General features: G+C 29.3%; 1 protein-coding gene across 2 annotated transcripts in view; it reads right to left on the bottom strand.

Annotated features, from left to right (window-relative positions):
* Positions 1–15,624, bottom strand: part of dnc (phosphodiesterase dunce) — a 625,052-nt gene that overhangs the window by 363,128 nt on the left and 246,300 nt on the right. The window lies entirely within an intron of this gene.

Raw genomic sequence — 15,624 nt, forward strand, 5'->3', positions numbered from 1 at the left:
TAGAGATATTTTTCAGTTTTCCACGAAACGGAGTTTAATGAAATCCTTTAGATTATTTTAAAATATAAATGTTATGAATTGAAATAGCGCAATTTCCTTGTTGGAAAAATGAATTATTTATGGACACTGCGATATTTCAATTATAGAGAACAACTGGGAAAACGATTATGTTAAAACGCTTGTTTACCAAAACCATAAAGGCGTATTAAAAATTATCTTTCCTTTCGTTTCCGTCCTCGTTATTATATTATTATTTAATACATATTTTGCGTTTGTCGTTGGGCGTTTTATTTTTCATACAATAATGAACACTGAAGCGATAACGATCCATTACGGTCAGAAAATAAAGAAAATAAATATTGTGATGCTTCGCGTCTACAAACGTTACCGACATAATTCTATTATAACAAAAAAAGTAAAACTGTTCAATGTTAAAAAAAAAAAATCACCACAAAATTAATAATAATGAGACATTTTCAATTGCGGCACGTTACACTAAACACGACATGATTATTGTGTAAACAACAACTGCAGTATTCAATATTATAGTCTCAACCTCAAAAATCTTTTAATAAATAAGAAAATGTATTTTTTTTAAGTATACTTATATTATGTTTATGAGTTATGACTATTAAAAATTGTTTTATCTGATAAACAAATAACAAAATATGAAGACAAAAAAAAAATCAACCAATAATAATGTGAAAAAATAATGTGAAAAACCTGAAGTTGCTATCAGCAAGACTTTAAAATTATTCTTGGTCGTTCGTTTGCTAACGTTGGTCGGTTAAGTTTATAGATCGATTTGATGAGCTGCAGCTAAATCATGTGCTGAACTCACACACATTGCGAAATTTTATTACAAATTACACGCAGCAAGGTTATCCGAATTCTTGTCCCCAAAATTGACGATTCCTACGAATCTCGTAACGTGAAATTTTAGCGATGATAACAATTATTATTCATAAGAGATTAACGCCGGAAATAAAGGTACTCTGGCATGTATATTATTATACATGTGTAATTATATTTTTAATATTACAATATTGTGATTCCGATGAAAATATGTATTTTTCAATCGTACCATACGCACCACCGAGTTTCCGGTCAGTAACATGATTTTTGGACGGTGTCCACGACACAGTTATATAATATTTAACTATATTTTATTTCCGAGTAACATGTCATGGGTAAATGAATAGCTGTGGTATTATACCTTCATATGGAGTTTAGCTGTTTTATTCCCCCACGTTTTTTAATTCCAATATATTATACATGACAGCACTGTATTATAGATGGATATCGTATTTTTTTTTTATACAACACATATTTTATTCGCAACTCGTGCGGTTTAATTTTTATCAGTTAGTCACGTTGAAAAACACATTAAATCATTACGCACGGATTTTCGAGCAGATTTTTCTCAATATGTAAATAATATTATACCATAAAGACCCGGGAAGGTTGGCCCTGCGTGTTATCACGCAAATATTATACGAATAACTCGATCACTCGACGCTCACTGAAAAACGGCTTACAAGTTAAATATTGTGAAAGCAAAACTAACGACTATTGTATATTATATACATCTATTGATTGATTTAATATCATTATTTACCTTTTTTTTTAAGTTTTCAACACACATTGATAATAATTAACTATTTTAAAACCACCAGTAATATTAAACGGAACAGATTTTTTTGCAGAAAATTTAATTTAAAAAAATAAATACCATGTTTTATTGAAGCATTTCAATAATGAACATAATATGCTGATCGATAATATTGCTTGAATTTCGGACTAAAATATCAAAATGTCCGATAGTTTCATCTTAAGAGGACGCCACACCCGCATGTGCTGTCTCCGTCGTACAAGTGCGTAGCATAGCAAATTTTACGCTCAGCAAATCTCGTTTATCTCCTTCAATTTAAAATTTACAGTGAATTGACCTATTATAAAAATTAAGGGCAAGAATATTACCGAGGGCATCTCATGGGCTTTTTATTATATTTTAATTTTAAACCGAGTTATAATCAGTTTTAGATATAAAAATAATTTACAATTTTAAAACACTCATAACTCGCTTTAAAATTAAAATATAATAAAAATCCCACGAGATGCCCTCGGTAATAATCTTGCCTTTAATTTTTATAATAGGTCAATTCACTATAAATTTTAAATTAACGGAGATAAACGTGATCTGCTGAGCGTAAAATTTGCTATGCTACGCACTTGTACGACGGAGACAACACATGCGGGTGTGGCGTCCTCTTAATAATCATAACACAGGCACACAGCACTGAAATAATTATCATTCTAATGGTAAAATATCAGTTTTGTTAATTAAAAACATTATCATAAATTAAATATGGTGAATAATTTCCATTACAATTTTTATCGGCATTTTGTATTTAGTTGTTCGTTTCTCGTAGAGTTGCATACAACGAATATTTCTGATAATAAGACTGCAGATCAAACGACCCATGAGAACTTGTATGGTCACAAAAATAGTTAGATAAACATTCAGATGCAGTGAAACCACAAAATTTACCACTGGATCGAAATCTCAACAATTTCCAACATCTCGTCAACGGCGAATGCATATCGACACGTGTCAACACCATATTGCAAAATAACTTTTAAAGCCAACTGAAAGTTCACCGTGGGATAGTCATAATCAAACCAGATTAAATCATTATTCTTACACAATTATATTAATTTAATACCACTATTATGTTACAGCCATTCAACTCAACCGTGGTCGAGGGTACGATTGACGGTCGTTTTGCGACGCATTATATTTATAGTGGCGATTAGTGCACAATCAATATTAGCCTCCAGTGAGTATGCAAAATCCGTTTTGGGGATTTATTAATTTACTTATACATTATATTATATCTGTGCAGTATGTTATAGATTTTCTATAGTACAATTGGTTTTGTTTGTATTTTTATTCCAAAGAAGTTACTTCGGTGTCATATAAAAGCTTTTGTTCGTTTTAAAATTGAGTAAAATTTACATTTTTTGGACGACTCTTAATCTTGAACATGTTTAAAAATTTGCAAGACCATTTTTATTTCCATTCTAAAAATATATTCTTAGAAAGGACGAACGACTATAAGTTTTCAATCGCACAGACAATATATAACGGCTGTATACTATACTGAAATATAAACTGATAAAGAAAACTCACTCGATTCAATAATTCATAAATAATTATGATTATTGTGATCATAAAATTATAAAAGTAGTAAAGTACCTACTTACGGAAAATAGTTTAATGTTACAGTGTTCCTTTTCTTTCGACGAGAATCTTACAAATGCTGGTCTAGTTTATCATCCGATTCTATTCGGTGTGGTTTAAGGTAAATACGTTCGCTGAGGTACACAACATTCCGAGAGAATTATAGGAAATCACTGGCGTACAACAACCTTAAATGTTACATTATTAACGGAAAATGCGAAGTTAATAATGATAATATATGTGTACACATCATATTATGTGAATTAATTTATACATAAAATATCGATAATGTTGTGTTGTAATAATATTATTATAATTTAAGATATTTCGATGTTATTATGGACGAACTGAGAACTCTAGTTCACTAATCAGACGATGGATGGATGTACACATCGAGAATTATTCGCATTGATAACTGGAATATTTAATATTGATTGTACGCAATGTGCATGTATTTTAATCTGTTGATAAAAAAAAATTAGATAGAGTGTATCATGTTGGTCATACGATAGTATTTTAATAAGTTATTGAAACACACATATTGTCAAAGTGTTAAGAATAATATCGAATATCCCATGTTATTTAAACCGTGATAACCGTGATCCCACATTTAAAATATAATATATAGACCTAATAAAAACTAATTTTTCTTTTTAAATATCAACATTACATAAGTAACCTGGCTGAAAATATTCATATTTCACTACTAAAATAATCAGATTATTCAGATTCACTTCAATATCTACAAAAATTACGTCAATCACATCAACCTCGTCTAAAAGGCGTGATCATTCGGACGATCTTGTTATATGATTTTTTTATACATAATTATGATCTGTCTTAATTATCACTATTAGTAAGTATTAACATCTAAGATAATTTGTGTTAAATTATAATAACTTTCACCATAATATAACGTCAATATGTTATCACTTATCAATATATATTCATAATATTGTAATACAAAAATAAGCTATTATATACTTAAAATATATCAATCGATACAGAAAAATAAGCTATAGAAACGTTGAAACATCTTATTATATAGACGAATAATTAAAATAAAAAAATATAATATTTTCGAAATACTTACCCGCGAATTATCTTATGTTGATATTTGATATTGCCTATAAAGCACTCTATTAATATCATCTAACTTTTCATTTTCATTTTCACTACTAAATAATCCTTCATAATGTCCTATGTAATATTTATAATATAACTAATATGTTTGAAACGTATACTGTTAATACCAGCTAATTATTTAATAATAAAAGAGGGTGCGTATAATTATATTCAGATCGATATCTCGAAATTCACGTTAACAAATTAATAAGGTATTAAGTATACGAAATTAAATGTACAGGGGAAAGGCAGTCTTAAATAGATCAAAGACGTGTACAACAACATTTCAAACCATAATTTCAAATATTACCGTTCGTATAATTATTTAAAAACTATATAGGACCATCATTATTACAATAAAAAAACAAAAAATTATAATAACACTGCATGTAATGACGTGTAATATAATATCCCAGTACTGACCAGTGATCATTTTATGTAACACATACTACACATACATACAAGCAAATTTATAATCAACATAATATAGTTTGAGGTAGTATTGTGTATACATGCAATTTATGTTATTGTAATATAAAAGTTGTGGTACAATGATAATAATAATTATGATATACACTGACGCCACTTAGTAATGATGTTCTTTAGTTAGGTAGTTTAGACAAGTTTCAGCGAAACGGATGGTATCATAAATCATCAGAATAATGTCCACGGGATAAGTGCATTTTTCAAATTTTTGTCATCTTGTAGAAAAAAAAACAGGATATTTTAAAAACGTCATTAACGTGTTACCAATAACAGATTTTTCGCAATATTATCATAATGAACATGAGAAATATTCCATTTTATTTATAATACACAATATTTATAGTTATAATAAACTTTAGATTTTTTTCAGTACGAATAAGCTATATATATATATATATATATATATGCCCGAAAGTATTATGCTATTATATTGTATGATATTGCTGTTCGACAATACAATCAACATAGATTATGGAGACGAATTTTTTCGTTAAAGTTATTGTTTTCCTTATAATATGACATATATTGTTCTATACGCATACTACAATTATAATTTATCCTAATATATAATATTATATGTTTGTATATTATTGGGTGTGTGTCGTGCATAAAACGATAGTCGTAAACATCGACCATCGTGCATTATTAATATTATGTTTACCACATAAAATTTTATCTCCAGCGGTGTATGCCGTAGATATAACGTATACACATAAATACATTATATGAAATATATATATATAACATAAAATTATAGGTACACTTAATCCTCAAATATTTAATTACGAATTTAATACCATTTTTCGATCGATTCTATAGGTACGAGTATATGACGCATAATATATGTCACTAGTTTTGTAACTAGGAAATTTCAATTAAACGTTGCATTGCTGTCACGTCGAGATTTAATAAAAATTGTGTAGCGTAACACGTCAAACGCACATAAGCTGCGTGATACGGTTTTTTATCAACCATTTTTCTCGTTTAATTATAAAAATATCGAATTCGTCGAACAGTACCTATAGCTACGCATATAGGATAGATGATATAGCGATATAATATTATTATTTATCACAGCGGGCGGGATCCGTTTAATAGCATCAGTTTGCTATATATATATATATATATATATAGGTACGATAGACAATTACAGTACAATTTTTGCTTCACAGGCGGTCGACAAAAACGGTTTTTAAGCTTGAAAAAATCACGTGATGATTTCCGACATTTTAAATTGTACGTATAAAAAATTAAAATACTTCGCTAAAAAAAAAAAAACACTACGCAATCGCATTTGACTCGAATAGTTTGATTCTCAAAAAGTCGTAAAATAAAATAACAAATAATTGAATTGGCAATCACATTATTATCGTGATTTTTATTATTGCCGTGTTTGAAAACGGACCCATAGCATAATATTTTTGTACGCCATAATACTCGTAGAACATTGTTCATCATTATAATTATTACTATTATTATTATCATCATCATCGTTATTATTATTATTGTTATTATAGCGATATTCGTTAAAACCAAGTACTGACATAGCGGGCCGGCTGCGAAGTAGAACACAATATTTAATTATACGATGCGTTCTTGGCACACGAGACGATAAAAGATTACGTCAAATTATCCATGAATTTATGGACTGATAAAAAACAAAAAAGGTTTTGATCGCACCGCATGACAAATTCATATTCGCCTCCTTCGTCTCTGTATTGCTCTACTTCCACTAAATAAATCCTTCAAAGACCGAAATATCCATTACATATCATTGTATTAATTGTACCGTACGAGAAAATTTAATTACAGTTTAAACCAAAGTCGAGTTATTTTTATTATTCAGAACAGAATACAAGAATACTATTAAGACATGTGATGATGGTAACAATAATAATGGTTAGAATTGCAATGTAGCGTTGACACCTTATTTCAGCTGTATGATATGCGGTTTGGATAAAAATCCATTTCAATGTATTATAGACAAAGTATATTATACTTATTATACTCATACACAATTTTTAAATAACTTTAATTTTCAAGGTTTTAAAAATATATTCAAACCATGCATAATGTTTTTAGGTTAGTTCAAACGGTTTAAAGACTTCAAACTGTAAAATAGATAATATATGATATTTAGAAAAGTAAATTCTATGCGTACGATGACTATACGGTTTGTTCTCCGAAAATATTTTTCTAATGATACAGGTGCCTAACCTTACAATTATTAACAATTTAAAACAACAAAAATATGAAACCGTTTATAAAGTAATACCATCGATACTTAATCGTATAGTTTTGAATGTTACTCGCTAAAAACATTATTTCTTTTCTTTTTTGTGTACAGCTGGGGGGGGGGGAGTTTTAGAAGTGAAATTTCACAGGTTATTTGGGAAATCATTTCATCACCAGCTATAATAACATAATATTATTAATATTATACACTCGTAACTATCTAAGTCTTCAAAAGGAAAGCTTGTCAGTAGTTAATGGACGGCTTTACGAAAGTTTACCATCGTTATGATTATTGTTGTAGTTTAATTAGTGCGTGGCCCATTGTCAATAAACAATAGCCATTTTCGATGGCAACCATAGCTACACCACGCTACCGTCGTTCGCATGTGCATCAAGACAAGTGTACAAAACGTAACAAAACGACTCGCATTCAGTAATAACTAATAATATTTTGATAATAATAATATTATATAACAAATAAATACGTTTTGTGACCACGGCTTAATACAATATAATTTTATTGTTGTGTTTCCCAGAAGATCACGTTTAAAGCCAGTCCAAAAAAACGACGTTTTGCACATAACCTGAGGGCTTTTTTTTTTAATGGAGAAACGAAAGGACCTCTGCTGAGTGTTATACGAATGAAAATTAAACACCTCTTTGGGTTTTAACACTTATAATACGGCCATCTCATAGTGATTAAATACAATAGTAAAATAATAACGAGCGAAAGACTTCGTAGTGATAGTTGTAGTACAGCTATTATCATTAAAGGTGTATATTATAAGTTGTTGGAGGAAAGACATAAGTGTAGAATATACCTATACAATATCATTATTTCCTTTCATCCCGGAAAACCGTCTATAATAATATAAATAGTAATAAAAATATAAATATAAATAATGATAATATAATATTCATTCCGGTAATTGTTAAATAGAGGTATAAATTATTGACTCGGTAAATAACCAAAACAATACTCGACGAGCCGAAATCGATTCTCTCAAAGGGCTCTAGGAAGGGGTAAGTGTATCAAAATAAACGGACTTGCAGTCGATGTCATTAAAAACGCATTAAATAATATTCTATAATATATTATGCAAATACGTTTAAATATTGTATTAATCCGTCAGATTTCAGCTCATTAGGAAAACATTTGAAAGTGATCCAAGAATATGACGTAGTATTATAGTTGTACTATATGTATATTATTATTATTATTATTACGATTCTAACGCGCACCGTTGTTCGAATCAAATGCTGCGATAAGTCTATGGTCTCGAAGATTTCAATTATTACGATATATATTATTGCCTTACGGGTTACACACCGCTTTGTGCTCGCATTGTATAAGATCAAGTAAAAACAAAGCCATATTGTGTGGATTAAACTCAAAGAGAAATTAATAATAACAAACGACGAGATTAAATAATTATCAGATATAATATTAAATTGTAGCTATCAATGTATCAAATTGTGTGCTATATATTATGCAACCAATGTACGTCTATCTATGTGATAATTTATCATCTAGTATTCTAGTGAACAGTGACAAAATATTTTTTGTAATTTTAACATTATATTAGTGTAAAACAACAAAGGCCGCAATTATGACAATAGAAACAAAATATTTATTTTTTAAACATTATATTCATTTGACTGTGTGACTGATATCTAAATAATATGCTCACAGCATCGATATTTTCAGTATTGAATCGCATAAAAATATTACATACTTATAGATAGGTAAATGTTATTTTACATTTAAGGTTGATATAATTTTTAATTGTAAATACATTTTTAACAAACATAAATATTAAATAATCTTTAATTTAGTCGATGCAATTATGGTTTCTACTATTCTACTGTTTTAAAATATTTTCGTCATATTAACATCTATACTAGCAGTGTTATATTACATATTATAAGTTTATACCAATACTTTTGACTTAAAAAGAGACGATTTCTGTCATATTTTATTTGATATCGTAATTTAAATTCAACCAATTTGAATTTAAAAAATATCAAGCGGTTGCAGTCACTATGATATTGATTTTTTTTTATCTGATTCAAAGAGCACGAACGTATTATATAATAATATACATATGCATCTTCCAATAATTGTGATTTGATATAAAAAAGACATCATATTATCGATATGTCATAGACATCAATCAAGTAACTCTGTCATTTTTCGTTTTCATTATTTTAATACGCTAGGCAATAAGAACGAGTTTTTCTTAACTTTTTCATTCATTAAAAAATTAAATTATTTAAATTTGAATGAAAAAATTGTATTTTATTGTGTTTGAATTAACTTATATTTCATAAAAAATAAACATAATAATTAATTTAATCATAAAACTGTGAAAAAGGACTTGGTTTAGTAATAATGAACAAAATAATGAATTTAATGAAACTATTTTGCTTATGAAAATATGAACTAGTTCACATTTAAAATTAACTTCCCAGGGTTAGGTTGGTCCCAATCGTAAGACATATTATTTAGATGATGAAGATCCAATCTGTCTGTCAATCATGTCTGGGTAAGCTACCAATGAAAGAAACTAATAATTATTATTTTACATCACTAGGTAGATTATTTCATAATATATTATTTAATTTTTAAAGTATCTTTATGCGATATGCTTTATGTTATACAATCATATTTTACGATATTTTTTTGTCTTTATTTTATTTTATTCTACGTTTATCTAAATAATATTATAAGTTATTCGGAAATAACAATAAACAATTATTTCCTACGTACTAAAGTACAAGCAATAATTGACAGAGACGTTTGAAGTATACTGCAATGTATCGATAAATTATGGACAAGCAACTTGTTGTTTAAAAATGCAAACAACTGTATAAAAATGTTGTCTACGTTAATATGTAGACAATTAATATAGCGTAGAACGAATTATTACGAGTGAAATTGAAAAATATTTCCAGTTAAATCGGTAAGGAGTTTTCGAGGGTGGGACACTTAAAAACCACGACAGACTCGAAACACTATTTTATATTCTACTAATGATAAGTGTTCAGTGTTCGAAACACTTTACCAGACGGCAGACACCTACTTAGGTATGTGTGTATTTCAGTGGCGGGTTACCCTACAGGCAAAGTAATCAGGTGATTGGATTTGCCGCCCCGACAAATTTGCCGCACTTAAAAAAAATAATGTATTTATAAAATTATATTATAATTTATGTAGATTAGTCATAACTCATTAGGTATTATTAACTCACTGAATACTGAAATAGTTTCGGTGAACGCAATCAACTCAAATTTTTATTATTAGCAAAACTATGTTTTTTCCCGGGACGGTGTATTTAAATACAATCATAGCTATACATTATCGCGATAGTCGATTCGGTGATACGACGTTGTTTTTGTCAATAATAATTTATTTTCGCAATGTATTTCTATATGCATTATTTTTTTCTTTAAAAAAAAAAGTTGAAAATGAAACGGCGGCAAATGTCCTTCTTGTAGGCGGAAAATTGCTTAATCCGCCACCGGTGTATTTTATTCTTCACTAACTATTTTAATACAATATAACGGCATTTTATTTCGTATTTCTGATGAAAAACCCACAAAGTTTGTCTGTATGTACTATATATACATTTTGTTTACCTAAAGTGTTTTGCAGAATGCAAATGTTTATACGAAAACTACTTTGTGCTTTATGCCGGGTCCACACAGAGACGACACAGAAACAAAACAAAAACCAAACTCAAACCCTTCTTTTTGAAGTTTGAAAAAAATAAAACACAAACAAAACATGTGTCCACACTGTGTTGAGTAAAAATTAAACAAAACATGAACAAAATTCAAACATTTGTTCGTGTTTTGTTTTTGTTTTCAACTATCCATACAGAAATATAAACTCGTCGTTTTATTTCGTTCATCCGTGGTCATTCAGTCTGTCTTCAGAGTTCTAGCTTTCTAAACTGTTCGTACTTACGAGTTTTTTTTAAATTTTTTTACTCTGAGTGAAAATGTGGAAATTGAAAACAGATATTGAAAACGATGAAGATTTATCTATGTTGGGTGCTGGGTATATTTACCTACAGTTACAAAGTAAAAAAATAAATGATAAGATTAAAAGATGTTTTAGTTATATAATAAATATATATTTATAAATAACCAAATTGGTACTGCCCGCGAAATCCCGATAAAAAAACATTGCCTGTTGGTTGTTTTGAAAACATGTCCACACACGTTCGACAGTGTTCGCAAAAACAACAACAAAACCAAAACCTTTTGATATTTACCGACACCGCTCGGGACACGACTTTGTTTTTCAAAACACGAACAATTTGTTGGAAAAAACAAAATTGTTTTAAAAATGTTTTGATTTTGTCGAAAAACACAGAGTTTTTGTTTTGTTTTACTTTTGTCGTCTTTGTGCGGACCCGGCATAATATTCTAATATTCCGTTCGGCTTAAATTGCAAACTGTTGTGTACGTATTGTTTTAGATTCTGAGCGGAACGAGGAATGTATTGGTTTTACAATGATGTTTATTTCTTTTTTATTCTGTAAACACTTTTCTCCCCCTAAACTTGCTCAAAAGTACCAAATGTAGCATCTTTTCTGAAAGGTTATGTTCTAGAGCTAGTACTTTAGAAAAGTAATTTTTCAATTTTCGAAACGATACTCGAAATAAAAGCGGTTAAATGAGAAAAAACGTACGATTTCACGGTTTTATAATATTAAATAATTATGGACGACGTTTTCTACCAGAAATATTGCTTCAAATGAAAAATGACAAGAGATCTTTGTTGCTGTATTCTGGATTTTGTTCATTTCGATTTAAAGTTCGGAAAATTTTAGCAATTTTTGAGCTATTTATAGATATTTTAATTTTGGAAGTTTTTTTTGTTGTAATTCGGTTAAAAACATCCGTAAAAACTTGATATTTGGGTTGTTTACTTATAGCCTTACCTAGAAATGGTAAAATTTTCAAAACATTTGAACGACTTTTTAAATCTAAGGTTTGAAATTTTTTAATAATCTATAATATTATATCCTAGACGGATAAACCCAGGGTCGGACCAGCCCGAGATTATGGGGGGGGGGGGGATGGCGAATATTTCACATACAAAATAAAATATAATATGTGGGCAAGCGCGCATTATATGTTAAAAAATAACAACAATAACCGTGGTAATGCTGTGACCGTTGTCCATCGACCATCGTTATCGCTAATTCCAAGTACCCATAGCTCTGAACGTATTACGTCAACATACCTAATTCTTATTATTATTATGTAGTAATTAAAATAAAACTAATAACTATACTATATTTAACTTTACAAGATTACAACTGTATATTATAAGAATAATATTATATAAATATAATATATTTAAGTAGGTATACAATAATTGTTGTGGTCGCCGTCATCGACAGTTTTCCGGGAAAAAATAACCATTAGTCATTACTTTGCTAAAAATGAACGAAAATAAAATCCGAATACACCGTTGGTAAGAAGACATTTCACTGAATAACAACGTATATAAACGGAAGAATTGCTCTGATAACAGAGTAAATTATAAGGCCATAATATTACCATAAAGATGCCTATACAAATTGACAATAATTGTCGACCGCGGCACTTGACGTGTTAAAATGTGTTTTGATTCTTTTTACTGGGCATTTTTCCTAAACAAAACACAACTTACCGTGGGGGGGGGGCGTCCCCTCCGCCCCTGGTTAAACCATCTCCGCTCAGAATGATTTTTCGTATACAATGATATAATATCATTGGATTCAAATTTAGTTCCATCCATTACAGTAACCCACTTGTAACCTACTTTACAATAGAGCGATATCTACGATTTACCCGCTTTTTAATATTATTTCAATTGCGTTAGAGCACTACGATGCAACTTAAATAACCACTCAACTGATGTAGGGGAACGTTTGAAAAAAAAAAGTGGTGTGCTTTTGGTCGGATTATTGTGTTATTCATCGCAGTCCATTCATTGACCATTGCTCCAGTACTATACACACATTATTGATAGTGGGTTATTCATAATTTTCAATTATTATTATTTTTTTTATCCAGAAAAAATAATTATACGATAAAATTGGATGGCAACCAAACGATGGACGACGACGAGTTGCCGGACGGGGATAGGGACATAGCCTAATATACAGTTATATACAACATTATTTTTAATTTTTTTTTAAAATTATTATAGAACGATCTGTTGAATAAAAATAAGCTCGCAGACGGGTATTTTCTATACATTGTATATTAATATATGGCGTATGGTCATATATTTCTTCGAGTAGATAATATAGTGAAATTTATTGATGAAAAGAAATAAATGAAATGATACACTGTATCGCTAGACCTGCAGTGAAGCGTGGTTTATTTATGAAATTCGTTTTTATGAAATGGCCGCAGGTTTGCTGCAGATACCAGCTATTAATTAATCGCAACGGAATACTACTGGGATTCATTAATATTGCTTTTTAAATGAGCGTATAATAGCCGGACAATAGGCGAAATATGAAACGGTAAAAACAGTAATAACTGACTATGGTTTTTCCATGCTATGGCGTCACCGGGGAATCCTCTATAATACGATTAATCAAATAATTTTATTGAGGGATGCCACAGGCATATTTGTCGAAACATATCTTAAGCGTTTTGTTTAGTATAGTCGTACAGGATGATTATTTCATTGTGAAATAGTCAATCGCGTAAGTAACACATGGGAACACAAGAGGAAATACTTGATTGACCATTAAAAAAAAAAAAACGTTGCCAAAATGAATACCTCGACAATAATTATCATAATATTAATATTGTTAATATCGTATTTATACCTATTTTTTAATAATAATTTAGAATTGCCTTCCTTTACCTAATAATATATATTATGCACAATGCATTCTCATTTCACAGGTGAGTAATTAAGTAAAGTTGCTTATATTAATACTTCGATTTTATTATATTACAATTTTCCATCATGGCTTCGATAAAGGATTAGGTTGGTACAGTTTATTATATCAGAAGAAAAACAAATTTACTTGTCGCAAATAATTTTTAAATAAAGGTTAGTCAATAAAAGAAAATAACATTAAATGAAATGTAGATGCTGTATACCAGAAATGGTTTACGTCGTCTTAAACTCCATACAATTTAAACTGTGCTGATTTTTAGGTTTTAACACATTATAATATAAGTCAGTTAAATTCAAAATTTATCACCTAAAAAGTAAAAAAGTAAGTAATATAAATTAGCCTATGACACTACGTATTACGGATCTTATTGAATCTATAGATGTTAATTTAATGAAAATCAGTCGATAATAGTGGATTTTAATAATTATAATGAGGGCAATTCGGTTTGGGCCTATTATGATTTTAAATTGTATATTACATGTAGGTATAGCTTATATTGTTACACCTAACTAGCAACATCACAACGATTTTTATGTGCAATTCTATAAAACATTATTACCTTATAATTTTATCCTAAATGTGATTGCTCTATTGTCTTGGAAAAACGTGCGTAGTCGTACTATATGATTTACATAAGACGCGCTCAGTCGTGTATATATACTTTACTGCAGGAGTATTATACTATACAATCCACCAATACTTATTTATAATACTATTGTATTGTATTGTGTGGTACAACTCAACATTCTTAAAAAGATTACCTATCATACCATTGCACTATTTTGTTGTAATAAAACTGTGGGTGTCGTAAAAAAAAAATCGAATCGTAATCGGTCTAAAAATGCGATAGTCAAGAAAAATTTAACTTTCACAATACGTTAGGGGATCATCTTTTTCTAATCGCAGAGCGTAGGTACATACAGTAGGTACCTACGTGCATAATATACAAAATATAAATATTGCATTATATCATATTATACGCACACACACACGAGCATGCGCATGAGAGGTATAAAAAAATACATGAATTACAAATAAAATTCAGTTTAGATCGATCCGTGAAAAATATTCTACCATGTACATTGACCTTTATGGATTCCGAACGTCTCTGAACAAGTAATCGGTTTTACGATTATTTTACGTACGTACGTGGGAATACATATGCGTGAAGTGTGTATTTTTTAAACGTCGGAGTACGTTTTATTTATTTTTTTATTTTTCGAGTTATAAATATGTTCTCAGCAATATTCTCTCAGCGCGTTTACTGCAGGCACACCAAATTGGACGTAGATTATACCTCCAAGTTTATGTCAAAATTACAAAACTCCCATTATTTTCTGAGAAAATCGAAAAACTTCCACAAACTGTATAAATTATATACTATTATATACTCAAGATTTTCCACCTTTAGACCTTGCGTTATACAGTATTACATTTAGTATCATTTTTTCTCTCTTTATTCGTTTTTAATACAAGCATAACGTTTTGAACTAATTTGTCCAACTGCAACCATTGTAAGACCAGATATCTTAAAGTCCCGTAAAAAAAATCTACTTATGTAAATATCATCCTTTTATTTCGGAAGCTTGTTACATTCAAATTATGTGAATA

This window comes from Diuraphis noxia, unplaced genomic scaffold (assembly GCF_037042655.1).
Source record: "Diuraphis noxia isolate RWA-SAM2 unplaced genomic scaffold, SU_Dnox_SAM2 contig0005, whole genome shotgun sequence".
Lineage (NCBI taxonomy): Eukaryota > Metazoa > Arthropoda > Insecta > Hemiptera > Aphididae > Diuraphis > Diuraphis noxia.